The 26,534-nt window shown below is 43.7% G+C and overlaps 1 protein-coding gene across 2 annotated transcripts in view; it reads right to left on the bottom strand.

Annotated features, from left to right (window-relative positions):
- sox5 (SRY-box transcription factor 5) overlaps positions 1-24,985 on the bottom strand; it is a 524,923-nt gene extending 499,938 nt beyond the window's left edge. The window contains exon 1 of one of the 2 annotated variants that reach the window (XM_060903479.1): positions 24,886-24,985. The gene's annotated coding sequence lies outside the window, so the exon portion shown is untranslated. The remainder of the gene's footprint in view (positions 1-24,885) is intronic. The other variant, XM_060903480.1, reaches the window with a different exon arrangement.
- Between the last annotated feature and the right edge of the window lie 1,549 nt (positions 24,986-26,534).

The raw sequence follows: 26,534 nt of genomic DNA, 5'->3' as shown, positions 1-26,534 counted from the left end.
CAATCAGAGTAGATTTGGACAACATACATAGGTAGACTCCGCCTACTGCACTACTGCGCACACTTTCAATCAGAAGAGCCAGCGATGGCGAGCGGTCAGCCCAGCACTGCGCTTTCACATTGGAAATACAGCCAGGACTTTTCATTACTTGAAATAAAAGGCAAAAATGTCTACGTGCAATGCACATTATGTCGAGGAACAAAGCGTTTGTCCTCGTCAGTGGCCAGTAATTAGTAACAATTTTAATAACTACAAAAATATATTAAATTTGATAGATGTCTTATCTCACATTGTCCCACAAAAATATTAAGATAGTGTAGATAATGTTACTGATTGGTTCTGTTAAGTGTCCATTTCAGTCATTAAACACATTTAACATTCACTTTTATTATGATTACACTAATTGAATTTCATTTATTTTTATTTTTTTTGGGGGGGGAACAAAATGTAACGGAATAATTACTTTCCCTGGTAATTAGTTACTTTAATGACAAAGTAACTCCGTTACTAACTCAGTTACTTTTTGGGAAAAGTAACTAGTAACTATAATTAATTACTTTTTGAAAGTAACGTGCCCAACACTGACTATTACACACATTTCCCGGAGCCCTGTCAAGAAGGAGTTACCATAGAAATGATAACGTAGCACTGCAGTGATGTAAACCTGTGGGCTGTGAGTCGCATTCGCACAAAAATTCATCAAGACCTTCTGACTAATCAGAATGGAGTATTCAATATCACTGGGGTGTAATAAAGATATCATCTGTAGTGTGGCTACATAGAAAGCACAACACACACACACACACACACACACACACACACACAGATTATATCACATTAGCCTGCGCTATCTTTATGATAATAGAAGAGAATTGAACATTGCTCCAAACAATGACACAAAAAATAAAGCCTGAACACTCAGTGATGATGATGATGATGATGATGCAGTTTGCTCAATAGATGCCTCATGCCATTTGTTCATTCTCACAAGTGTGTGTGTGTGTGTGTGTGTGTGTCCAGCCTGAGAGATGTTTTGGTTGCGTGTTGTATGATATGCGATGCACCACCATGGACAAGAGACAATGCTCTCCTGATGAAGGTAAACACACTCCACTCTCGATTACAGATGTAAATCTATATTTACGTGCCATGTGTGCGTCTCTGTCACATCAACCACCACATGGGAATCTCTGTATGAAATCTACTTGGCATGCCTTTGTGCATTTCTCACTGGGTTACTTTTTAGAAATTCACTTTTGCGTGCTATGGGTTTTTTTTCGTAAGAAAACAATTCAGAGAGTGATTCGGAGAGGGAGCGAAAATCCTATTTTCATGCCGTAAACACCTAATTGGAGGGGATTATCGGCGCCCTATTTGGCAGCCATTTCCTCACGCTTTATCTTTAACTGCTTTATGAGGCTGTGTAACATTGTGGCAGCTTGAAAACGGAGGGAAACGGAGGGAAGTGTAGGAGGTGAGGTTTTTATGTCACATATTAAGGCTTGGGAGTGTATTAGAGCAGCTGAGGTACTGTTCATGTTTAGTGTGTTTGTTAGTGTTTCATCCGTAGAAGTACTCAGAGGAAGAAAAAAACACACAAAAAAAATAATTTCCCTATCATTAAATGGTTTAAAAAATTAACCAGAATGTCAAGGACGTAGGAGCTCATCTGTCCTGCCATCAAACCAACCATGACGACCAAAACATCGAACAGAACTGAAATGTGACGATGTGAGAGAGGACCAACCTCCACCACAAACTGTTTACAACAGGAACATCAACAAAGGACTACATTCTGTTCCCCGAGGGAAGATCGACCCAAAACATCGATCAGAACTGAAATTGCATGATAAATGAGAGAGGAGATACAATTCTAGTGAGAGGCCTGGAAAATTCATTCATTTGGTCTAATTAGTAACTCGTTAGCATAAAAAAATTTGACAAAACAATGACCAAATTTTGTGTGGAGTGATGAGTTCTTTCAAACAAAACAATCGGAACGGAAATCCGTGGAGAACTGATTTGACTGAACTGTGGATGACGGACGGATGCCACGGCAACAGCTCATCGGCCTCATGGACAGACGAGCTAAATATGTACTGATATTTTGATCATCGTGATGTATTACATTGTTTGTTATTATTCCTTAATTAATAAAAAAAGTATTTGTTAATGTGGTGTAAAAAGAGCAACACGCTTCAGGGCACGCTGTTTTAGGAAACTAATCAACTTTGCTACAGTAACAGGATTTCCTGCATCATCACACCATCCTGTCCTTGATTATTTTCCTTTAACAACATGACGGAGAGGGCGGCACGGTGGTGTAGTGGTTAGCACTGTCGCCTCACAGCAAGAAGGTCCGGGTTCGAGCCCCGTGGCCGGCGAGGGCCTTTCTGTGCGGAGTTTGCATGTTCTCCCCGTGTCCGCATGGGTTTCCTCCGGGTGCTCCGGTTTCCCCCACAGTCCAAAGACATGCAGGTTAGGTTAACTGGTGACTCTAAATTGAGCGTAGGTGTGAATGTGAGTGTGAATGGTTGTCTGTGTCTATGTGTCAGCCCTGTGATGACCTGGCGACTTGTCCAGGGTGAACCCCGCCTTTCGCCCGTAGTCAGCTGGGATAGGATCCAGCTCGCCTGCGACCCTGTAGAACAGGATAAAGCGGCTAGAGATAATGAGATGAGATGAAAATGACGGAGAGCATGTTACTCCTCACTCAGAAGGCTTTCCTATGCAAAAGAGTGGTTTCAAAATTATTGGCACCCGTAGATAGTACATGGTGAAGCCTCTTTCAAGAATGTCAGCACTGCAGTGTTGTGTCATTCCAGGAAAATAATCAACTTCACAAAGTATCTCTGCTTCGTCACACCACCTTATCATTAATTATTTTCCTATAGCAGCATGACATGGAGTGTGTGATTCCTTCCTCGACAAGTTTTCTTATGGTTTCAAAATTATTGCTTCAAAACGCTCAGATCAAAAATATCATGATGCCTCCAGAGGCGAGAAAAACAGCACAGAGTGTCTCCAAAATTGGAAATAGGTTTGCTCTGGAAAAAGTATCTGTTTCATGATTATTCATATTAGAGCGAGGCTCCTTTAGAGCGAATGCCAGCACTCTTGCAGTGCAACTATAGAAGTAGTTAAAAAATCTTATTAAAATCCCAACGCAGAGTCTTTAAATGATAAAATGATTTAATAAGCGCTCAGCTCCTGTTTATTGGGATGTGATAAAGTACGCTCTCCATCTCCACCCAGCTCGTGTGCTCCCTCCAGCCCAGATTCCACAACAATAGCAGCTCGTATCGACTGATCATCCTTTCATCAGGCATTGTTTGGGCCATGTCTTTCACGCTGGGGAAACACAATCAGCCAGCCGAGAGACGTGGAGATGCCAAGATGCGGAGACGCAGAGACACAGAGACAGGGCCGCGAAAGGGTTTTCATTTTCTCTTGGCTCATAAGATGTATTATTAATCCAATTTTTCACATGGACCCTGAAATGTGGCAGAAGAGAAGAGAAAGGAGGGGGAGGTGAGGTGGAGAGACAAGCAAGGCATCGAGCAAATTAATGAGGTAAACGTAATGATCCGAGATGATCAAAGGCAAATCGGCATTGAGCAAGCGCAGGCCACCAATTAGTAAAATAAGCCCAGGAACAGGCTGAGATATGCACCAAGGCAACAGATGAAAAGACGGGGTCAGTGAGAATGCACTAATTTCTGTAAATGAAACTCTCCGGAAGATACCAAGGAGCTGCAAATCAACGACAACAATGACATGCTTCCTCTCACTGAGATTTGGTCAGCAGTGCTGAGGGTGATGGGAAATTAGGCAGGTTTGGAGGCACTTCAAGAGGAGTTTGGGCCACTCTGACATCCAAGAACATTTCCAGCTCCTTTACGACATTAGAATTTTAATTTATACCACCAGATCAAATCCGGTGACAGAAATGGTCATGTCTTTAATCATTTCTGTTGTGGTTTTGGGTGAAAAACCTTTCAAAAACCCGAATCAGAGAGAATCATTTTGTAAACATGAATCATTGAACAGTAATAATCACTGATTTGGGATTTGGAGATACAATCGGGATCAATATTTTGTTTGAAGCCATATCTATTGTTCAAGAGGCAGTTTTTGATGCCACCTGCTGCAAAATGGCACCAAAGCATCAATAATCTGCAACTATTTCCTATGAACTTGTTTGCATTATTTGGGGTATAACTAATCCTGCCACACTTTTGAAATGAAAGATATCAGGATCAGGTTTATTGACCAACTTTGATGACACACACAAGGAATTTGGTTCCAGCAGTTGGCGTCTCTCTATCGATACAGAAGGGGAATACATGTGTGAATATATGTATATGTAACTTATATAATACGTAAGCAGCAAAGTTTGTTTGTTTATTTATTTGTCTTGAGCTAACGTCGCCATTTCTCGATGGATTTTCAAAAAATTTGGCAAATAGGTACAGGAGAGAGCCACAAATTGGGAGAAATTGTCAGAAAGTCCATATTTGGGCCCCAGGGGGTCCCCGGTGGGCCCTTGGGTGGTAGATGTTTGGATTTTTGTTTGTCTTGGGTTAACATCATCATTTCTCAACGGATCTTCACCAAAGTCTGGGGGCAACCCAGAATTTTGCAAAACCCCAGGCAACGCCGGGTAACCTGCTAGTTTATGTAATATAAGAAAACTGTATATATGTAGATGTAATGTACAATATAGACATCCATCTATTATCTATAGCCGCTTATCCTGTGCAGGGTTGTGGGCTGGAGCCTATCCCAGCTGACTACGGGCGAAAGGCGGGGTTCACCCTGGACAAGTCGCCAGGTCATCACAGGGCTGACACATAGACACAGACAACCATTCACACTCACATTCACACCTACGCTCAATTTAGAGTCACCAGTTAACCTAACCTGCATGTCTTTGGACTGTGGGGGAAACCGGAGCACCCGGAGGAAACCCACACGGACACGGGGAGAACATGCAAACTCCGCACAGAAAGGCCCTCGCCGGCCACGGGGCTCGAACCCGGACCTTCTTGCTGTGAAGTGACAGTGATAACCACTACACCACCATGCCGCCCACAATAGAGACATTCCACATTATAATAATTATGCAATCTACAATAACTATTAACACTATTATATACAATATACATCATATACAATACAATACCTATATTCTAAGATAAGATAAGATATTCCTTTATTGATCCCAATGATGGGAAATTCAGGAGTTGTGGCAGGTCAAGTACAGAGTTATAGATAATTATTATCCATACAGGACACTTTTTCAATGGAATAAAAATGTGTTCTATTCCCTTCTAGTGGGTTTCATTCATTTGGTTTGATAGCATGCAATATTGTTAGCATATCGCTTATCCTACATGTATTACGTCGCTCTACCCAATGGAGAATGAACATTGAATATGGTTTACGATATTGCATGGTTGTCAAGACAACATGACGTCACATGTTGGAAACATAAAACTTCCGCGCTAGCAAGCGACTGTGACAATTTGTAAATAAACATGGCCGCCAGGTTTGCTTCATTAAATACAGAAGATTTTGAGGGAATTTTGAAATAGAAAGACGTGTTGAACACCCAAAAGGAATGTGTGTGTATAATAATAATAATAATAATGTCTGGCTTTTTTTCGTGGTCTATCAGATATATTCCATTCAGCTACTCGTCTTTGACTCATTCAGTATCATGCTCACTGACTGGAATATATCTGATAGACATGAAAAAAGCCAGACAATATTATGTAAATATAATATAGAATATAATAAAATAGAATATTATAAGGACAGGGCGGCACGGTGGTGTAGTGGTTAGCGCTGTCACCTCACAGCAAGAAGGTCCGGGTTCGAGCCCTGTGGCCGGCGAGGGCCTTTCTGTGCGGAGTTTGCATGTTCTCCCCGTGTCCGCGTGGGTTTCCTCCGGGTGCTCCGGTTTCCCCCACAGTCCAAAGACATGCAGGTTAGGTTAACTGGTGACTCTAAATTGAGCGTAGGTGTGAATGTGAGTGTGAATGGTTGTCTGTGTCTATGTGTCAGCCCTGTGATGACCTGGCGACTTGTCCAGGGTGAACCCCGCCTTTCGCCCGTAGTCAGCTGGAATAGGATCCAGCTTGCCTGCGACCCTGTAGAACAGGATAAAGCAGCTAGAGATAATGAGATGAGATGAGATGAGATTATAAGGACAGAGCTAAATAAAGACTATGCGTCGAGCCATATAAAGTGAGACAGTGAAGTGAGGCAGCTGTAGGTCTGGTGGAACTGTAACAGTAATAATAGTGATTTATTGTGAAAGAAGAAAAGCAGTTTAGTTGTTTAAGTGTTAATTTGGCGGGTGCCAATAATTTTGGAGTTGACTGTATATTTAACAGTTATTTCATGAAATCGAGTCGTACATGAGCTGATAGCTGACCAGGCGCCTAGCACGGAGATTGAGTGGAATAACTGTTTTATTCTATCCACATTCACTGGATTTTGAGAAACAGAGCATTTTTGTTTTTATTTTTTGCAAATTTGATAAATAAAAACTTTATACAAAACGTCCGACAAAATCATTTCCGCTAAGAATGTAAACAAACCGGTGAAATGACAGGAGCAATTTGTGAAAAATGTGATAATAATAATTCTTGAAAAATAAAAGATACACTCTTACCATCAAATACATGTATTCTGTATTTTGTTGCTTTTTGTATTTTTTGAGGTTTTGTTTTCGAGTAGAGTTTTTATTTCGTCCTCGGTTGGTTCAGCAACACGCGCCGCCATTTTGTTTTTCTCTACTCACAGTATATGAGCTGATATCCTGGTAGTAGAGTAGCCAATCAGAGCACACGATTGCTCATACCCAGTGAATGTGGAGAGAATAATCTGTTATTCACCTTATTTACAGAGCCATCATGCTATTTTAACCTGTTTAAATATAAGAGCGCTCATATTAGCAAATCAGTTGAAAAAGATGTATATTTATTTAAAAATAGTAATGATTTGAATACTCGCCCATCGCTCAAATGCTGCACTGCATTTAACAGTAAGATCTGAATTTCCAAACCAAGGCAGTGAAATACTGTGATTTTCTGATCCAGCCCTCGTTAGGATTAAAGACAATGCTTTTTAATGCTGAACCTCTTCAAAACTTCGAACCAGAAACTAAAAACCCAATGAATCAGGAACATGGACTTCTCTTCGCTTTTCACTTTTCATTTCGCTCATCTTGTTTGATGTTGTTAGATGACAGAAAAAGAACAAATGCTATGGAGCTTCATTCATGTGAACGCTGCTGTACCTCCCCGTCTCTCAGATAGCCAACGCTCATCATTGTTCTGAGTGATAAAAGGCTCATTCATCTTTAACTGATCAAAGTGTTAACCCTACACACACACACACCAGAGTTCTTGAAGATAAGCTGTGTGATACACCTCTAAATCCCTCCATCATCCATCACTGTTCCGTTTGTCCCTCTGAGGGAACCGTGGAGGTTCTACAAAGTCTCTCCAGCACCCTGATCCTGTCAAACCCTGGGTTCCTGGAACAGTGACACAACGTTCAAACAGTGTTTAGTGCACTTTTTATCCTGGACTTTATTCCAGCATTTACAAGAAATAAGTGAGACGCCATCCTGCTGTTCCTCCTGGAGGAAAAAAAATACTCAGACCCTCGGAGTGAATTCAGGAGAGTTAAAGATTCTTAGCATTATTTAAAAAGTTATTTAGAAATGTTTTTCTATATAGCTCATTTATGAGTTCTATCTATCTATCTATCTGTCTGTCTGTCTGTCCGTCCGTCCGTCCGTCCGTCCGTCCGTCCGTCCGTCCGTCCGTCCGTCCGTCCGTCCGTCCGTCCGTCCGTCCGTCCGTCCGTCCGTCCGTCCGTCCGTCCGTCCGTCCGTCCGTCCGTCTGTCTTTTTTCTCTTCTGTTTTTCTCTATAATTGTCTTCCTTTAGCCTTCTTTCTTTTTTCTGGTATTCTCTTTTACCTTCTGCTTTCTTTCTTTTTGCTCCCTCCAGCTCATCCCTCTGTCTTTTTCTTCTTCCCTTTATTCTTAGTTTTCTCCTTTCTTTCTTTCTTTCTTTCTTTCTTTCTTTCTTTCTTTCTTTCTTTCTTTCTTTCTTTTGTTTTCTTAATCTCTTATTCTTTTTTCCATTTTCAGGTTTTGATTTTCTTGTGTATATATTCATAAATAAAATTATCGTTCATCTGTTGTTTATATTTCTTTTTTGTCTTTTTTCTTCTCTTTGTTTTTCTTAACTCTTCATTTCTTTTTCTCCCTACTTTGTCATTTACTCTTACCATTTCTTTCTTTCCCTTTTTTAATTGTTTTTTCTCCAGTCCTTTTTATTTCTCCTCCAAAAGAAACCAACACACTGATGTGTATAAACTCGGGGTGTCAGGTGACTAAAAATATTAATCTAATGTCACAGTCCAGTCCGTCCATCCATGCCTTAGATTGTGGGACTTCCACGCCGGCTCCAGGACAGATCCAGGACAGGAATTCAGTCGTGCCTTGCTGAAGGCCATTTCCTGAAGCGGCACTCCCACACCTGCTACCACACCTGCTACCACTCCTCTCCCATCAGCCAGGGCTTTTTAAGAACTGTGTGGAGCGACTCCAGTTGCCAGACTGTCTCCTGTAGACTTTCCTCGCCTCGCTGCAGCTCATTGGTGGTGTGTCTTCTTGGTTCCTCCTGCCTGAATTGTTCCTTGTTTTTTGTCCCTGTTTTTGCTGCCTGTTCTTTCGGATTGTGTCCTTTGCTCCCTCTGCCTGGATTTCCCTCGTCCCTGTGTTCATCAGTTTTTGTGAAGGTTTTTCTGTCCTGTTTTTTGTCCCTGATCGTGTCCACCTACTCCTGTGTTTTTGACCTCCTGGCCTGTTTTTTGACTACCAAGTTTTGCCCGAGCCCAACTGTACCTTTGCCTTTCTGCCATCTACTTCATTAAAGAAGGTTTCTCTTTACACTGCCTGTTTTCTGAGTCTGCTCTTGGCTCCTCACTTCACCTCAGCTCGCCACTCCTGAAATCTAATTAATTACATGCTTTGTGATTAATGTAAATTAATCATGTATGAATATTTGTAGTGAGAAGTATTTAAAAATATTTTAATATTTATAATGCATATACACTGACTAAAATCCAATCCTCTTTCGCTCCTTTGTAAAGCTTCTGGATTTTGGATACAGTTGTATTTCTTATAAATCATGTCAGAGGATGCAATCTGTAAAGCCGCCACTAAGCCCCTGTCCTCTACCACCGAAACTGGCCTGCAGTCCATCGCTATCCATTTAGTTATTGAGTTGGTTAATCTTTCGTAGACTTGATCAGTTTGCTTCTGAACACCTGTTCAAGCTCATGTTAGCATCAGGAGCTAAGCTAACTCTGATCTCCGAGCTCACTGCTGAGCGCTTTGCATTGTGGGAGCATTATTGTCATTGTAAATACAGTTGTATTTACATGCTATCAAAATTATGGTAAATATGATTTGCCAACTTGAAGTTGCACATAAACTCCCCCTCAAGTGGGAACTTGAGAAATAATTTTGATACCTGTGTCCCCGAGTTGGAATGACCTTCAACCTTTCAATATGGTGGACAAGAGCACCTTCAGTCTGATAAGAAAGCACTTGAACATAACATACTCGTAATTCTGACTTCACAAGTGGGAAGTAAAAGTTTCCGACTAGCACCTGAAGGAAGCGTCTGCTCAAATTGTGCTAGGCACAGTGACTAATGGGGTCAAGGGTCATCGTAGAGTGTGATTAATCTGCACAAAGTTTTCAACTAATTATTATTTCTATCATGAATTCATCAAAATTAAAATATTATAACCTCCATATAAATTACTGGATATGGAAATTACAATTTATATAATGTAAACAATTTTACCACTATAATATTTTACATTAAGAACATAACCTGTTAAGAAACTAACCTGACCTCATCCACATGTTATATTAAAGTCCAATTAGAGAATGTTAGCGGCTAAATCAGGGCAGCAAGCGCACACTGCAAACAGCCTGTTTTAGATCCACACACAACCAGAAAAAAAAATCACTCACTTTGTTCTTGTTCTGTTTTTATTTTCTGTGATAATGATGTCCTGCCCCAGTTCTGTGCTTATAAACACATATGACTTAAATGCCAAAACGTGATCATAATACACAGACTTGGCAAGTAGTGAAAGGGGAAAAAAATCTATCAATTTGCCAACAATTGAATATTTTATGGCTTCTTAAAGAAAGTTAAAGCTTTTCATCCATTCTAATCCTGACCTCGAAATGGGCGTATTTTGGTATTGTGATCTATTTTTTGTCTTTGTCTAAGCCAGCTTGTGTGCGGCTAAGCGGAGACGATGTTAGGACAAGCCTCTTAAGCCCATTAGCCCTATAATTCATACGGTTTGGAGAACGCTATTCAGCACAGTCCAAGAGATCTGCAAGCTGGCTCGCTGAGGAGAAAGAGAGACAGAGAGAGAGAGAAGGAAAATACGCCCCTGCAAGTCACCACATGTTGCGGAATTTGTTTACTGTTTCCTGTCCTGTGATCAAAACCCAGTTAGAATGGATGGCAGGAGGGACAACGCGGGAGAGAACATCCCAACTCTACCCCACTTATAAACACACACTCAAACACACAAACACACCACTGCCATCACCCCAGCAGTGTAAATATTCTTCTACACAGTCAAAGTTAAGAAAAAGGCTCTTATTTGCCGAATTGTTATCTGTGTAGATGTATCTCATGAGATTTCTACACATTCTAAGGTAAAGTTTGGTGTTCCACAAGGCTCTGTTTCTAGGCACACTTCTCTTAGTTCTACAATATAAACTACCTCTGGGTGCAAGTGTTCAACAACATGGTAATAGCTTCCATTGCTATGCTGATGACACACAGCTATATATGTTTCAGCAAAGCCAGATGGCAGCTAAACAACACTGAGGAATGTGTAAAGGACATTAAACACTGAATTCTGAGTAATGTCCTACTTAATTCTGACAAGACAGAAGAACTTGTACTAGGACCACATGTAGCTAAATGATTCCACAGTAACTCTGTTTCATCATGTGCAGCATAACTCCAGTCCCTCATTTGATAATATTCCTAGCACAGGCTTCTTTCATTTCAGAAATATTGCCAAGATAAAAACAACATGATGCACTACATGATGCAGGAAAAACTAGTTCATACATTTGTTACCTCTAAGTTGGATTATCATAATGCCTTGGTGTCTGGATATTTCAGTAGCTGCATAAACAAGCTCCAGTTAGTCCAGAATGCAGCAGCCAAAGACCTTACTAGAACCAGAAGATTTAACCACATCACATCGATCTTATCCACACTTCACTGCTTCCCAGTGAAATTTCACACTGACTATAAAATGCTACTATTGACTTACACAGGCCGAAGGACACTGAATGGTCTATGGATTCCATAGTACCTGAGTAAACTTCTGGTTTTTAATAATCCACCTCACCTTTTGGGGTCAAAAGGTACAAGCTCTTTGTTGGTACCTAGAATAACAAAAAATTCTGGCCCCTGCTGTAGTTTTTGTTATTCTTGGTACCAACAAAGAGCCTGTACCTTTTGACCCCAAAAGGTGCAGACTCTTTGTTGGTATCTAGAAAAACAAAGACTACAGTGAGGGAAAGAATTTTCTCTTACAAAGTCCCACAGTTATGGAACTGCCTTCCAATTAATATTCATTACTCAGACACAGTCTCAGAATTGAAGTCTATGTTGAAAACATGTTAGTCAAGCCTTTTGTTAATAACTTTTTACTCAGTAAAGGAGCAAATCTGGAAGGTTCTCAGGCATAGAGCTTTGGTAAACTGGGATGTATGGATGCTGTCTCTCTCTCACACACACACACACACACACCACCCCCACCCCCATTCTGACATGTTCACTCAGATTTGTTGATGGTGGAGTGGCTGCTGCTTTGGGTTCTGTCATATCTGTGTTATCTTCTGGCTCTCCCCTTTTAGTTATACTGTCATAGATCATCTTCACGGAGTCTCGGCTTGTACTCTGCACCCTGTACATCCTTTTACACTGTAGGATAAGAGTATACTAATATTCTGGGTTCTCTTTCTCCCTGTTGAGCTACACATGTTACTCCTGCTACCTGATGAGATGCCCACCTTCCAGCCCTGCCTGTCCCATCTTGATACTTTACTTCTGCTTGGAGCCTTCTCCAACGAAGAATCACTTGCTGCTGCTAAGGATCACCCTATGTGGATAGCCTGAAGTTTAAAGTAAATAGTACCACACAGATATCCTAAAGATGATTGAAGTTGTTCTCATTTGGACACCCTTATGGTTGCACTTGCTAAATCTATGCTCAAGTGTCATTCACATGGATATTATAGATAGGAAGCAAAAAACAGACCCTGATGCTCATGTTGAAGGTCTTTCCAACACACTTAACACTGCTTGGCTCTATCTTACACAGTTGTAGAAGAGTAATGATTTATAATCACACTATCTGGTGTCACCAAGAAGAGGATGCTGCTTGTAGTTTGTCTCTTATGGGTGAGTGGTGATGCCTACTGTTGTCTCTTGTGGGTGTGGCATTTCTAGTACTTTTTTTTTTATTCTGATAAGAAATGGTGGTAGCCCTGTGATGACCTGGTGACTTGTCCAGGGTGTACCCCACCTTTCGCCCGTACTCAGCTGGGATAGGCTCCAGCTTGCCTGCGACCCTGTAGAGGGATAAAGCGGCTAGAGATAATGAGATGAGATGAGAAATGGTGGTAGCCAAAATGCACAGCCTTCATCCCACTATACAATTTATATAAATACCTCTTTTGTTTGAAATGAATTGCTTGTTATGTGTCGGGCTTTGTAGCCTGATGTTTGTTAGAATCAGACTAGAAAAGCTACAGACACTCACCAGAGGGACTAATGATCTCTGCTACTTCTTTCACAGCTTTATTTTTCTTCATAATATCTCTATAAATGTTTAATGGGAGGTCATTTAAGACAGGATAAAATGAAACCATAGTTACAAGTAAATGGGAAGTAATTGCAAGTAGAAAAATAAGCTGCGACCGCGAGCTGGCCTAGTGGTTAGTGTGTCCGCCTATCGATCGGGAGATGGTGAGTTCTACTCATGATCAAGTCATACCAAGGACCATCATAAAAAAGGTGCCTACTGCCATCTGGCAAGGCATGCTGCAATACAGATGTGAGTAGGGAGTCAAATTCTTGCAGTTACCAGAGGACCAGCCCCCCACTGTAACCCTAGCTGTATAGGCAGGTGACCGAGGGCTATAGAAACTATAGATCAATGCTGCCCAATGTGCCTTATGGGCTTGGGTAGTACTGGGAAGACCAGGTCCTGGCACAGGAGGGACTTTGACTTTTTTGAACTTCAGTTGCAAGTGGGGAACTGAAGGAATGTCGGGCCACACACAGCATAGGATTGGTCCAAGGAACCATTCAAGCCAAATGTGTGCACTGCTCCATTTTATTTTGACCTCAGCCCACATCATACACTTGACCTCTGAGCTATGCCATAAAGCACACATCGACATCGGAAGATGTGCATGCTCTCTATGGTCCTTGACCAGCAAGATAAAGCCACCTGTCATTTCCACCTGGTATTACTAGTAAGCAATAGACAATCATGAACTTTCCTAAACCAATAACAACATGGTCTGGAAGAAAAAGTGCAAAGCTGACCAGGAAACCCATCATTTCAGTTTTGTTTTACTGTATTTTACCAGACCACAATAAGGCTAAACCAAAATGCTTGACCTGCATGCAGACTGTAGCTGTCTGTATAAAAGCAAATTTGCCACTTCTTCTTCTTTCAGCTGCTCCCATACGTTCAGGGTCATCACAGCAGATGTGTTCCCCATATTTGATTTGGCATAGGTTTTACACCAGATGCCCTTTCTGATACAACCCTTCCCAGGCTTGGGACCATCATTAAGTATGCAGTGTCTTGTACAACCCCAATGGCTGGGTATTTTACCTAATCTGCATGTCTTTGGACTGGGGGGGGGACTGGAACACCAGGAGGAAACCCAGACACAAGGAGAACATACAAACTCCACACAGAATGGCCCCCTTCAGCCGTGAGGTTCAAACCCAACCTTCTTGCTATGAGGCGACAGTGCTAACCACTGTACCACCGTGCCACACCATGAAAATTGTTTTTGTGGCAAAAATATTGTCTGCTACAAGAAACGCAAATAATACAATTTGGTATTCATAGCAAGACATTATTTGGTAAGCACAGAGTTTAAAAGTGTCAAACTAATAAGAATATGTTGGTGTGTTATTGTGGTATTTAGCCTCATTTCTTAAAAGCGACAAACTGAAAATCTCTCTCTCTCTCACTCTCTCTCTCTCTGTATGTAAACATGTCCTTCAGTCTGTTTCTTTGCTCACAGTCTCACTTGACTCTTCTTGAGGTGAATGTGGTTCGATGTTGCTGTCGATGTGGAAACCTGGTTGGACATGTTGCAGATGTTTACACTGTTTCACACTTGGCAATAAAGTTAATTGTTGGTATTCAAACATACAGTATATCAGGTCTTTGTAGAAAAGATATCACAATTCTCTTTGTCCCAGGATACTCAGTCCTTTCCCACTGTGTACCGCATACTGTAGTGCTGTTGTTACCTCCGCCATCTTTGTTGGAGGAGGTTATGTTTTTATCTTTGTTCGTTTGTCTTTTCTCAACGTAACTCAAAAAATAGTGAATGGATTCTGATGAAATTTGGAGGAAAGATGAGCCATGGAACAACGAACCATTGATTAGATTTTGATGCAAATCCAAATATGTGCCTTGGTGGAGGTATGCACTTTACCAAATGCCCTTCTAGTTAGTCTTTTTTTTTTGCTATTACAGGCAAGGTAAATAAAAATGTTTTGGCTTGAGTCAGATATAAAAAGGTGTGTGTGTGTGTGTGTGCCAGGATGTTTATTTTTCAGTGTTGGTGGGTGTGAATGTTTAGTCCTGGACATTTTGGCCCTTGGCTTGGCATGCTTGACATAATTTCACCTTTGGGGAAAACTAATTGGGGAACCCTTCTCTCCATGTTGAGAAACTAGAACTCTACTAGGACCACAGGCAGGTAGATGTAAGCATTCAGATCATGTAATAACTCTGGATCGCTGTTCAGTTGCATCATGTGCAGAAGTAAAAGATCTTAGTGTTTGTTAGGAATCGAACCCAGGTCACTGGGGTAGTGATCCAGCAAACCCCCACTAGGCCACCAGGGGAATGACTCAAGTGCAGAGGAGTGAGTAGAAAGTAGTGTAGAAAAAAACAGTTTATTTACAATGCTGAAAAATCCAAGGCAAAAAACAAAGGTAATAATCCAAACGCTCAGAAGATAAACTGGAAAAAAACAAAAGTTCAAAGTCAAAACAAAAGAGCCAAAAATCAGAAAAGAAGAGGCAAAAATTAAAATGCTCAGAAGATCCAAAATGGTAAATACAAAGTCCAAAAGAAAGCAAAGTACAAAAAAACACAAAGACATAGGCAAGGAACACGGAACAGAGGTTACTGGAGCTAAACATCACAGCACAAAGACTCCGTGACTAGAGGCCAAACTGAGGGAGTATAAATACACAAACTAAAATAGAATACAGGTGGCAATAATGAGGACTAGGCGGGGCACAAGGCACATGGAAAAACAAAACACAACACACAGAAACAATAGCGGCCTCTAGCAGTCAAAACAAACATGACAACAACAGAAATAATAGCGGCCTCTAGAGGCCGAGATAGTCCAAGTCCTAACAGGACACCCCCCCCCCCCCCCCCCCCCCCCTCAGGATGGGCCAAATGGAAGTCCCGGCAAGGCAAGGCAAGGCAAGTTTATTTATATAGCACATTTCATACACAATGGCAGTTCAATGTGCTTTACAGAAGCAAAAACACAAACAGTAAACAATAGAGAAATAAAATTACATAAAATAATTTTATTTTTATTCTAAAACAATTAATTAAAAGAATTAAAAGAATTGGGCGGCACGGTGGTGTAGTGGTTAGCGCTGTCGCCTCACAGCAAGAAGGTCCTGGGTTTGAGCCCCGGGGCCGGCGAGGGCCTTTCTGTGTGGAGTTTGCATGTTCTCCCCGTGTCTGCGTGGGTTTCCTCCGGGTGCTCCGGTTTCCCCCACAGTCCAAAGACATGCAGGTTAGGTTAACTGGTGACTCTAAATTGACCGTAGGTGTGAGTGTGAATGGTTGTCTGTGTCTATGTGTCAGCCCTGTGATGACCTGGCGACTTGTCCAGGGTGTACCCCGCCTTTCGCCCGTAGTCAGCTGGGATAGGCTCCAGCTTGCCTGCGACCCTGTAGAAGGATAAAGCGGCTAGAGATAATGAGATGAGATGAGAATTAAAAGAATTAAAAGAAAATAATAAGAATTAAACAATAGTAGAAATAAAATAATAAAATGCCAAAAAGAAAAAAGGAGGAAAAGAAAAAGAAACCAGCGGAATAAAATAGAATAAAATTAAAGAAAATTTAAAACATACAGAGAAAGTAAAGATTATAAAAAAATGTAAAAATATTAATTATTTAACAGAAAGCATCTGAAAACAGCTTGGTCTTTAACCTAGATTTGAAGCTGCCAACAGCAGGAGCATTCCGGCAAAGTTCTTTATCTAAAATGTCCCGGGCGGGGACCCAACAGCGTTCCTCAGGGCCATAGCCCTCCCAGTCCACAAGATATTGAAGCCCGCCACGGACCCAGCGGGAGTCCAGCAGACGGTGCACAGTGAACACGGTCTGACCCTGGAGGATGCGGGGAGGCGGCGGATTCCTAGGGGCAGGGGCATAAGAGGACGACAGTGCGGGCCACAACAGGGATACATGGAATGTGGGGTTGATTCTTAGCGTCCGAGGCAACTGGAGCCGGTAGGCGACAGGATTCACCCTGCGCACAACCTTGAAGGGGCCAACGTAGCGAGGAGCAAGCTTGCGGTTCTCCACCCACAGCAGAAGGTCCTTGGCAGACAGCCAAACCCGCTACCCAGGGTGGAAAATGTGGGGAGGCCTTCTATGGCGGTTGGCCTGAGTCTGGTTGGCCCTGGAAGTCTGGATGAGGGTCCTCCTAACCTTGTTCCAGGTCTTGCGACACCGTCTCACGTACTGGTTGACCGAGGGCACCCCAGCATCCTCCTCCTGTTCTGGAAACAGAGGTGGCTGGAACCCGAACTGGCACTGGAACGGTGACGACCTGGTGGCAGATGACTGCAGGGTGTTGTGGGCGTACTCTGCCCATGGCAGCCAGGTGCTCCAAGATGTCGGGTTATCCATCACCAGGTCTCACAGGGTGGTTTCCAGGTCCTGGTTGAGCCTCTCGGTCTGGCCATTGGACTGGGGGTGGAATCCAGAAGAGAGGCTGGCAGTGGCCCTGATGAGTTTGCAGAACCCCCGCCACACTCGGGAGGAGAACTGGGGCCCCCAGTCTGAGACGATGTCCTGCGGGAGACCAAAGACTCGGAAGACATGAGTAAATATAATTTTGGCTGTTTCAAGAACAGAAGGAAGTTTGCACAGTGGTATGAAGCGGCAGGCTTTGGAGAATCTGTCAACAATGACCAAAATGACAGTGTTACCTTGTGAGTCAGGAAGACCCGTGATGAAGTCGACTGCCACATGGGACCAGGGATGCCGGGGAATGGGCAGAGGATGCAGGAGGCCCTGGGGATGCTGTCGTGGGTTCTTGCTTCTGGTGCACACCTCACAGGACAGGACGAATGACCTCACTTCCTTCTCCATGCTTGGCCACCAGAAGCGTCTTTTCAAGAAGTCCAGGGTCCTCCGAGCTCCCAGGTGGGCGGTGAGAGGGGATGAATGACCCCACTGGAGAACCTTGGCCCGGGCTTGACGAGGGACATACAGGAGGCCCGGTGGCCCCGTCCCAGGGCCGGGGTCCTGGCGTTGAGCTTGTCGGACGGCCTCCTCAACACCCCAGCAGACAGGGGCCACAATCCGGGACACAGGGATAATAGGCCCAACTTCACTCTCCTTGTTGTTGGGCGAGAATAGCCTGGAGAGCGCGTCCGGTTTGATGTTCTTAGAGCCAGGGTGGTACGATAGGGTGAAATTGAATCGACTAAAGAACAAGGCCCACCTAGCCTGTCGTGGATTCAGTCTCTTGGCTTGCTGGAGGTACTCCAGGTTCTTATGGTCCGTCCAAACCAGGAATGGATGTTGTGCTCCCTCCAGCCAGTGCCTCCACTCCTCAAGGGCCAGTTTGACAGCGAGCAGTTCCCGATCCCCCACATCATACCGGGACTCCGCAGGGCTCAGGCGGTGGGAGAAGTATGTGCAACCTTCCATCCGAACATTGAGAGAGGACCGCGCCGACACCACTGTCCGAAGCGTCCACCTCGACGACGAATGGTTGCGATGTGTCTGGGAGGACCAGGATGGGTGCCATGCAGAAGCGTTGCTTGAGGTCCCCGAACGCCCTTTCCGCCTGAGGAGACCAGACAAAAGCTCCACCTGTCTTCTTGGTGAGGTCCGATATGGGCGCTGCCACAGCACTGAAGTTCCTGACAAACTTGCGGTAGAAGTTAGCAAACCCTAAGAACCGCTGAACTTCTTTAACGGACCTGGGAGTGGGCCAGTCCCGGATGGCCAGGGTCTTGGCTGGATCCATCTGGAGTTGTCCTGTTCATACAATAAAACCCAGAAAGGAGACCTCGGGGACATGAAACTCACATTTCTGGGCTTTGGCAAACAGATTATTTTGTAGCAGCCTCTGGAGAACCTGGCGGACATGGTGGCAGTGCTCCTGCAAGGTCTTGGAAAAAATCAAAATGTCGTCGAGGTAAGCAAAGACATAATGGTTGATCATGTTCCTCAAGACGTCGTTGATGAGGGCCTGAAAAACTGCTGGCACATTGGTGAGTCCGAAGGGCATCACTTGGTACTCATAGTGCCCTGACGGGGTGTTAAAGGCAGTCTTCCACTCATCTCCCTGTCAGATGCGGATGAGGTGGTATGCATTATGTAAGTCCAACTTGGTAAAGGCAGTAATGCCTTGGAGCAGATCGAACGCTGTGGACATCAGCGGAAGGGGATAGCGGTTATGCACAGTGATCTTGTTCAGGCCCCTGTAATCAATACACGGCTGGAGCCCCCCATCCTTCTTGCCGACAAAGAAGAAGCAGGCACCAGCGGGTGAGGTGGAGGGTTGAATGAACCCAGAGGCCAAGGCATCCTTGATGTACTCCTCCATGGCCTTGTGTTCTGGCTGAGAGAGGGAAAACAGTCTACCATGAGGAGGGGTAGCCCCAGGGAGCAAGTCGATGGCACAGTCGTAGGCACGGTGCGGAGGAAGAACGGCAGCCCTCCTCTTGCTAAAAATTTCTTTAAGATCCCAGTACTCTGTGGGAACTTGAGATAACTCGGTGAGATCAGGAGGCTCAGCAGGAGACACAGGAGAGCTAGAGAGCAGACAAGAGGCATAGCATGCAGGACCCCATTCCACAACCTGGCTAGTTACCCAGTCTATACGAGGGTTGTGGCGGGTAAGCCAAGGAAGGCCTAGAATCGCCAGGAACTCTGGTGAATGAATCAGGTGCAGGGATATTTCTTCTTGGTGACCTTGAGACTGGAGAAAGACTGGAGAAGTTACTTGGGTGACTCTTCCGTCACCTAAAGCTTGGCCATCCAAGGCAGACACAGACAGTGGGACTTCAAGAGGAGCAGTAGGGACATTGATTCTTCGGGCGAAGTGGACATCCATAAAGTTTCCAGCCGCCCCGAAGTCTAGCAAGGCCTGGCAAGAGTGGACGGACTCACCCAAGGAGATGGAAACAGGGATGTAGACTCCTTGGCCAGGAAGTTCGGGAGAGCCCCCGTCACAACCCTCCCTCGGCTGGATGGGGCGGTCCTTTTCCTGAGAGCTTGGGACATGAGGCTCGGAAATGACCAGGCTTGCCACAGTAGATGCAGCACTTGTCCCTCCTTCTGCGCTTCCTCTCAGCTGTGGAGAGACGAGTACGGCAAACCTGCATGGGCTCTGGACAGTCACTGGAGGAGGTGGACGGACTCCAGGTTGAGGCAGTGAGGCAAGGGGAACTCAGGACTTGGTGACGTTCTCTAATCCTGTTATCAAGACGAATGGCATGCGGAATCTGAGTTTCGAGGTCACTTGGGCATCCGATAGAGGCCAAGTCGTCTTTGATGGGGTCAGACAACCCATGGTGGAAGGCTGAAACCAGGACAGCCTCATTCCATCCGCTGACTACTGTGAGCGTCCGGAATGAGATGGCGTAGTCTGCAACGCTTCCTCCTTGCCGGATGGATATGAGCTTTCTGGCTGCGTCTTTACTGATGTCTGCCTGATCGAAGACACGAAGCATCTCCTCCGTAAACAGCTTGCAATCAGAGCACTCGGATCCCTGTCTCTGCCAGATAGCTGTTACCCAAGCTCACGCCTTACCAGCTAACAAGGTTATCACAAAGGCAATCTTGCGGCGATCCGTAGTGTAGGTGGTAGGCTGGAGCTCAAACATGAGTTGGCACTGAGTAAGGAACTCCCAGCATTCACCGTGCTTGCCATCATACCTCTGTGGTGCAGGAAGGCAGGGCTCACAAGGTGAAGAAGGCAGTGTGGCAGGAGGCACTGGAGTGGGAGATGGGGGCAGAGGAGTAAGCTGTGCCAGGGCTTTCCCAATTTGCTGAAGCAGTACCTCGTGGCGAGCAAGGGTCTCCCATTGGCTTGCAAGAGTCCGTCTATGAGTGTCCATGGTAGATCCGAGGCGTGTTAACACGGCCATCATTCCCTGAAGGTTAGCTGGGTAGACAGTTGAAGAAGCCTCTGCTGAATCAGTCATGACGGAGTCTTTCTGTTAGGGTTTTGCTGGGAATCGAACCTGGGTCGCTGGGGTAGTGATCCAGCAAACCCTCACTAGGCCACCAGGGGAATGACTCAAGTGCAGAGGAGTGAGTAGAAAATAGTGTAGAAAAAACAGTTTATTTACAATGCTGAAAAATCCAAGGCAAAAAACAAAGGTAATAATCCAAACACTCAGAAGATAAACTGGAAAAAAACAAAAGTTCAAAGTCAAAACACATGAGCCAAAAATCAGAAAAGAAGAGACAAAAATTCAAACGCTCAGAAGATCCAAAATGGTAAATACAAAGTCCAAAAGAAAGCAAAGTACAAAAAAACACAAAGACATAGGCAAGGAACACGGAACAGAGGTTACTGGAGCTAAACATCACAGCACAAAGACTCCGTGACTAGAGGCCAAACTGAGGGAGTATAAATACACAAACTAAAATAGAACACAGGTGGCAATAATGAGGACTAGGCGGGGCACAAGGCACATGGAAAAACAAAACACAACACACAGAAACAATAGCAGCCTCTAGCAGTCAAAACAAACATGACAACAACAGAAATAATAGCGGCCTCTAGAGGCCAAGATAGTCCAAGTCCTAACAGTGTTATTATTGAATTCATCTCATCTCATTATCTGTAGCCGCTTTATCCTGTCCGACAGGGTCGCAGGCAAGCTGGATCCTATCCCAGCTGACTACGGGCGAGAGGCAGGGTTCACCCTGGACAAGTCGCCAGGTCATCACAGGGCTGACACATAGACACAGACAACCATTCACACCTACGGTCAATTTAGAGTCACCAGTTAACCTAACCTGCATGTCTTTGGACTGTGGGGGAAACCGGAGCACCCGGAGGAAACCCACGCGGACACGGGGAGAACATGCAAACTCCACACAGAAAGGCCCTCGCCGGCCACAGGGCTCGAACCCAGAACCTTCTTGCTGTGAGGTGACAGCGCTAACCACTACACCACCGTGCCGCCCTTATTGAATTCAGTCTTTAGATAATAATCCATGAGAAGGAGAAAACAAATTATTCCATCAGTATGAGCTTCTGCAGATCTAAACCTCAGCTCAGGTTCATCAGTGCTGGTCTACTGATGGTGTCTAATGCAGCACTGGTATTAGTGGGGGCAAATATTTTACCGCTGTGATCCCCAGATTTTACAATGGACTCCAGGAGCTTTTCTCTTTTTTAAGACTCATTTTAAAATGTATCTTTAGTCCCAACACTTTGCTCTTTCTTTCTTCTGGTCACTTAGTTTTCTTTTTATGACTGGAAATTGACTTGTCACAATTCAATAGTTGGCTTGAAGCCAGTGAAAGAAGACTGTTACTGACAGGAAGTATAGTCATTGTTTTTTTGTTGTTCTTGTTTTTTGAGTATCAATCAAGGCCCTGAGCAGCATTTTGGACCAAGAACAACTATGAAGTTGTAATAATCAGATAATGATAACAAACTGAATCTTTTGACACTTTCACAGCAAAAGAACCTAATTTCATATTTGTTTATTATAGAGTAACAGATAAACTAGTAGTATATTAGTTTTTGAGCTAAATTATGGCCTGGAGCTCAACAAAACAAATTAAAACTGTCTCATTTTAACCTTGACATATTATTATGTTTTGACTATAAAACATTCTCTGAGAAATAAAACACTCTGGGTCTGCTGTTATAGGAAAATAATCAACAGTTGGATGGTGTAATGAGGCCGAGTTACTGCTATCACCCTGATGTTGATTAGTTTCCTCCAGCAGTATGTCCCAAACTGGGTTATTCCTTTTATACCACAACAATTTGCCAACAATTACAACTAGATAGACTGTGATTAAAGCCACAGTAATTTGTGCTAGCTGTTACAAACCAGGATGTCTGATCACCGTACCCTATAGATCCAGAAAGGTAAGAGATAGAGAACGACGCTTAGTGAGGAAAAGTTGTGCCCTGCCGCCCTGAACAAAATTACAAAACTGCTTGAAGAAATCATGAAATTTATCAGAGTTATAAGGGATTGAAAAAGTCCTGTTTTTCATGGATCATTCCAGATCAGTGATCCAGATCAACACCAAAAGTCATAGCAATGTAATTCGGCCCAGAGGAATTCTTCATGTGAAATTTGGTGATGATTGGTTGAAAACTGAGGGAGAAATAGCGTCCTAAAAACATTAGGAGAATAATAATAATAATAATAATAATAAGAGGAAGAAGAAGAAGAAGAAAGTCAAAAGATCCTAAGTGAGAGTAACAATTTGAGTCAGTGCTCCTAGCGCAAATTAAATAACAACCTCAGATACAAAGCACTGACACTGGAGGCTCCTTCCATACATGTTAAACAAAAGTTTCTTACTTTTCACCATCAATGATTTTTATGACATTTTTATTTGGGATGTCGACTGTTCAAGTCCCTGTGAATGAGCTGTTACTATAGTAACGATTATGGATTATAGCAAGTGCATTAATATCAACCTGTGATTTGCTGCTGCGATAATGTCAGAGCTGCTGTTGGAGAAAATGAATGAACATCTATCAGGACATGGGTAATAAAAAATAGAAGTGAAGTGAAGGAAACAAACGGTGTATGAAGCATTACTGGTCTAAACTGGGCTTTGGTCGAGTCTCCATTCATCCAGGATTCAGGGCAGAAACTGGAAAAGTCTGATAAGAGCAAGTGAAGTGAAGTGAGTGAGAGATAACGACAAACACACAGAGGAACACACACACACACACACACACACACACACACACACACACACACACAGTCCAAGTATTTCTCTTTGCCTTCTCTCGGAAACCAATCCCTGATTTGAGCCAGAGATAAACACCACACCATACCGGCAGAGTTGGGAAATTACTCCTACTGAGAAATATCTACAAATGAAACACTTCTTGAGGGGAGTTTAAACATGGAAAGAAACTACCGTTGAACAAATAAATACTGAAGCGGGTTTCTTTGGTTTTGTGACATGCATTTGGTGACAAAATGGATGAGCAAATATGGGATTCAGATTCAGTCTTGGATAATATTTTGATAAATATAATAATAGAAAACTTGAACACACACACACACACACACACACACACACACACTGTGAGAAATAAACTTCCACTGTATAGGGAGCTGATATGAGAGAAATCAACTGAGATAAAATAAAAATAAAAACTTGTTATATTTGAGTGTTTAACCCTGATGAACAATACAGATATTTAGCATAAAGTATAAGATTCAGTAAACAACAATAACAACAACAAATTATTATACAATTGTTAAACAAATACAAACTTGCCAAACAGAAAAATGTCCTTTAAAGATGCTAAAGAATATAAAGAATAAATAATATGAACAAAAATTGAAACTTCACTGGACATAAAGGTTGATTTTCTGAACCTACAGGATATAGAATCACTCACAGGTCAAATCTTTTAGTCTGTAATTAATAACTTGTGAACACAAAAAGCACTTTCTCACACTATGAGAAATATTCAGAACAAGAGCAGATCAATCCCGAGACCTATCTACTGTATTATTACTGAAACTTGTTTTGGGGTTTGGGATAGAGAGATGATCTGATGTGCCTGTGCATGCTTTAATAAAAATATTTGACAGAATGAAAGGAAGTGAATAACTTTAGGACTGATTAATGTTACAGAACTGAACGTACAGTTTGTTGTTGAGGTTTGATTTGAATCTGTAATAAATGTGATGCGTATAAACATGGGGAATGATAGCAGTGTTTGGGGGTAAATAATTATCAATCAGTCAATCAATCAATCCACAATTATTTAAAAAAACCTTTCTGTCCAGAATGTGTCCTTATTGCACCATAAGAAGAAGAAGAAGAAAACTGGAAATGAAAACGAAGGTAATTGTACACCTCTACTACTGAAATACAGAGAGAGAGAGAGAGAGAGAGAGAGAGAGAGAGAGAGTCTGTCCATCGGCATGGTCTCAGGAACGCGCGCACACACGCACACGCACGCACGCCCGGTTTGAGTTGGTCCATGTGCGGGAAGTTGAGTGTCGGTGTCGGTGTCGCTCACTTACCGAACAGCCGCTCGGTTTATCCGCAGGAGGAAACTCTCAGCTCTCAGGATGGGGTCTTTTTTTTCTTATTTTGTCTGCGCGCGCTCAGGGATGATGATGAGGAGGAGGAATCTCCGGACTGGTCATCGGACTGCTTCACTCGCGCGCACACACACACACACACACACTGTCACCACACACACACACACACACACACACTGTCACCACACACACACACACACACTGTCACCACACACACACACACACACACACACTGTCACCACACACATACACACACACACACACACACACTGTCACCACACACACACACACACACACACACACACTGTCACTACACACACACACACACTGTCATTACATACACACACACACACACACACACTGTCACCACACACACACACACACACACACACACACACTGTCACTACACACACACACACACACACACACACACACACTGTCACCACACACACACACACACTGTCATTACATACACACACACACACACACACACTGTCACCACACACACACACACACACACACACACTGTCACTACACACACACACACACACACACACTGTCACCACACACATACACACACACACACACACACACACACACTGTCACCACACACACACACACACACACACACACACTGTCACTACACACACACACACACACACACTGTCATTACATACACACACACACTGTCACTACACACACACACACACACACACACACACTGTCACTACACACACACACACACTGTCACTACACACACACACACACACACACGACAGTAAATTACACCGGGCGAAGGGAAGGACTCGGGGGGGCTGTGACTGGTGTTGTGGCGCGCGCGGAGTCGAGTCCCGGTTACCTGCGGTAATAAAACGGAGAGGCAGCAGATGGAGAGAAGCTCAACACATCACCGGAAACAACTCGGAACAACTGCTGCACGACCAAAACACACCGAGACTCATCCGGAGCGGAGTTGGATTTCTTTTCCAAAACTTCACAGTGCACAGGAGAGAGAGAGAGAGAGAGAGAGAGAGAGATCTTCCGCGTGCAGGGGGATAGATAGATAGATAGATAGATAGATAGATAGATAGATAGATAGATAGATAGGAGATACAATGAGAGAGAGCACAGGTTACGCTCCTCTCTCTCTCTCTCTCTCTCTCTCTGTCAGTAACAGGACCGCCGTCGCGCGCTCTTTCATCCATCTCACTTGCTCTGTTCTTTTTTTACTCCAAGTGAAATTCAAGGAGAAGACAAGTGCATGGCGTGTGTGTGTGTGTGTGTGTGTGTGTGTAGTGACAGTGCATGGTGTGTGTGTGTGTGTGTGTGTGTGTGTGTGTGTGGTGACAGTGCATGGTGTGTGTGTAGTGACAGTGTGTGTGTGTGTGTGTGTGTGTGTGTGTGTGTAGTGAGTGCATGGTGTGTGTGTGTGTGTGTAGTGACAGTGTGTGTGTGTGTGTGTGTGTGTGTGTGTAGTGAGTGCATGGTGTGTGTGTGTGTGTGTGTGTGTGTGTAGTGACAGTGTGTGTGTGTGTGTGTGTGTGTGTGTGTAGTGACAGTGTGTGTGTGTGTGTGTGTACCTGTCCGCGCAGGTGCAAGCAACCGTACGCGCGCGCTCGCCTCGGTGC

This window comes from Neoarius graeffei, chromosome 21 (assembly GCF_027579695.1).
Source record: "Neoarius graeffei isolate fNeoGra1 chromosome 21, fNeoGra1.pri, whole genome shotgun sequence".
Taxonomy (NCBI): Eukaryota; Metazoa; Chordata; class Actinopteri; order Siluriformes; family Ariidae; genus Neoarius; species Neoarius graeffei.
The sequence above is the reverse complement of the archived record's forward strand: the minus strand, read 5'-3'. Positions and strand labels throughout refer to the sequence as shown.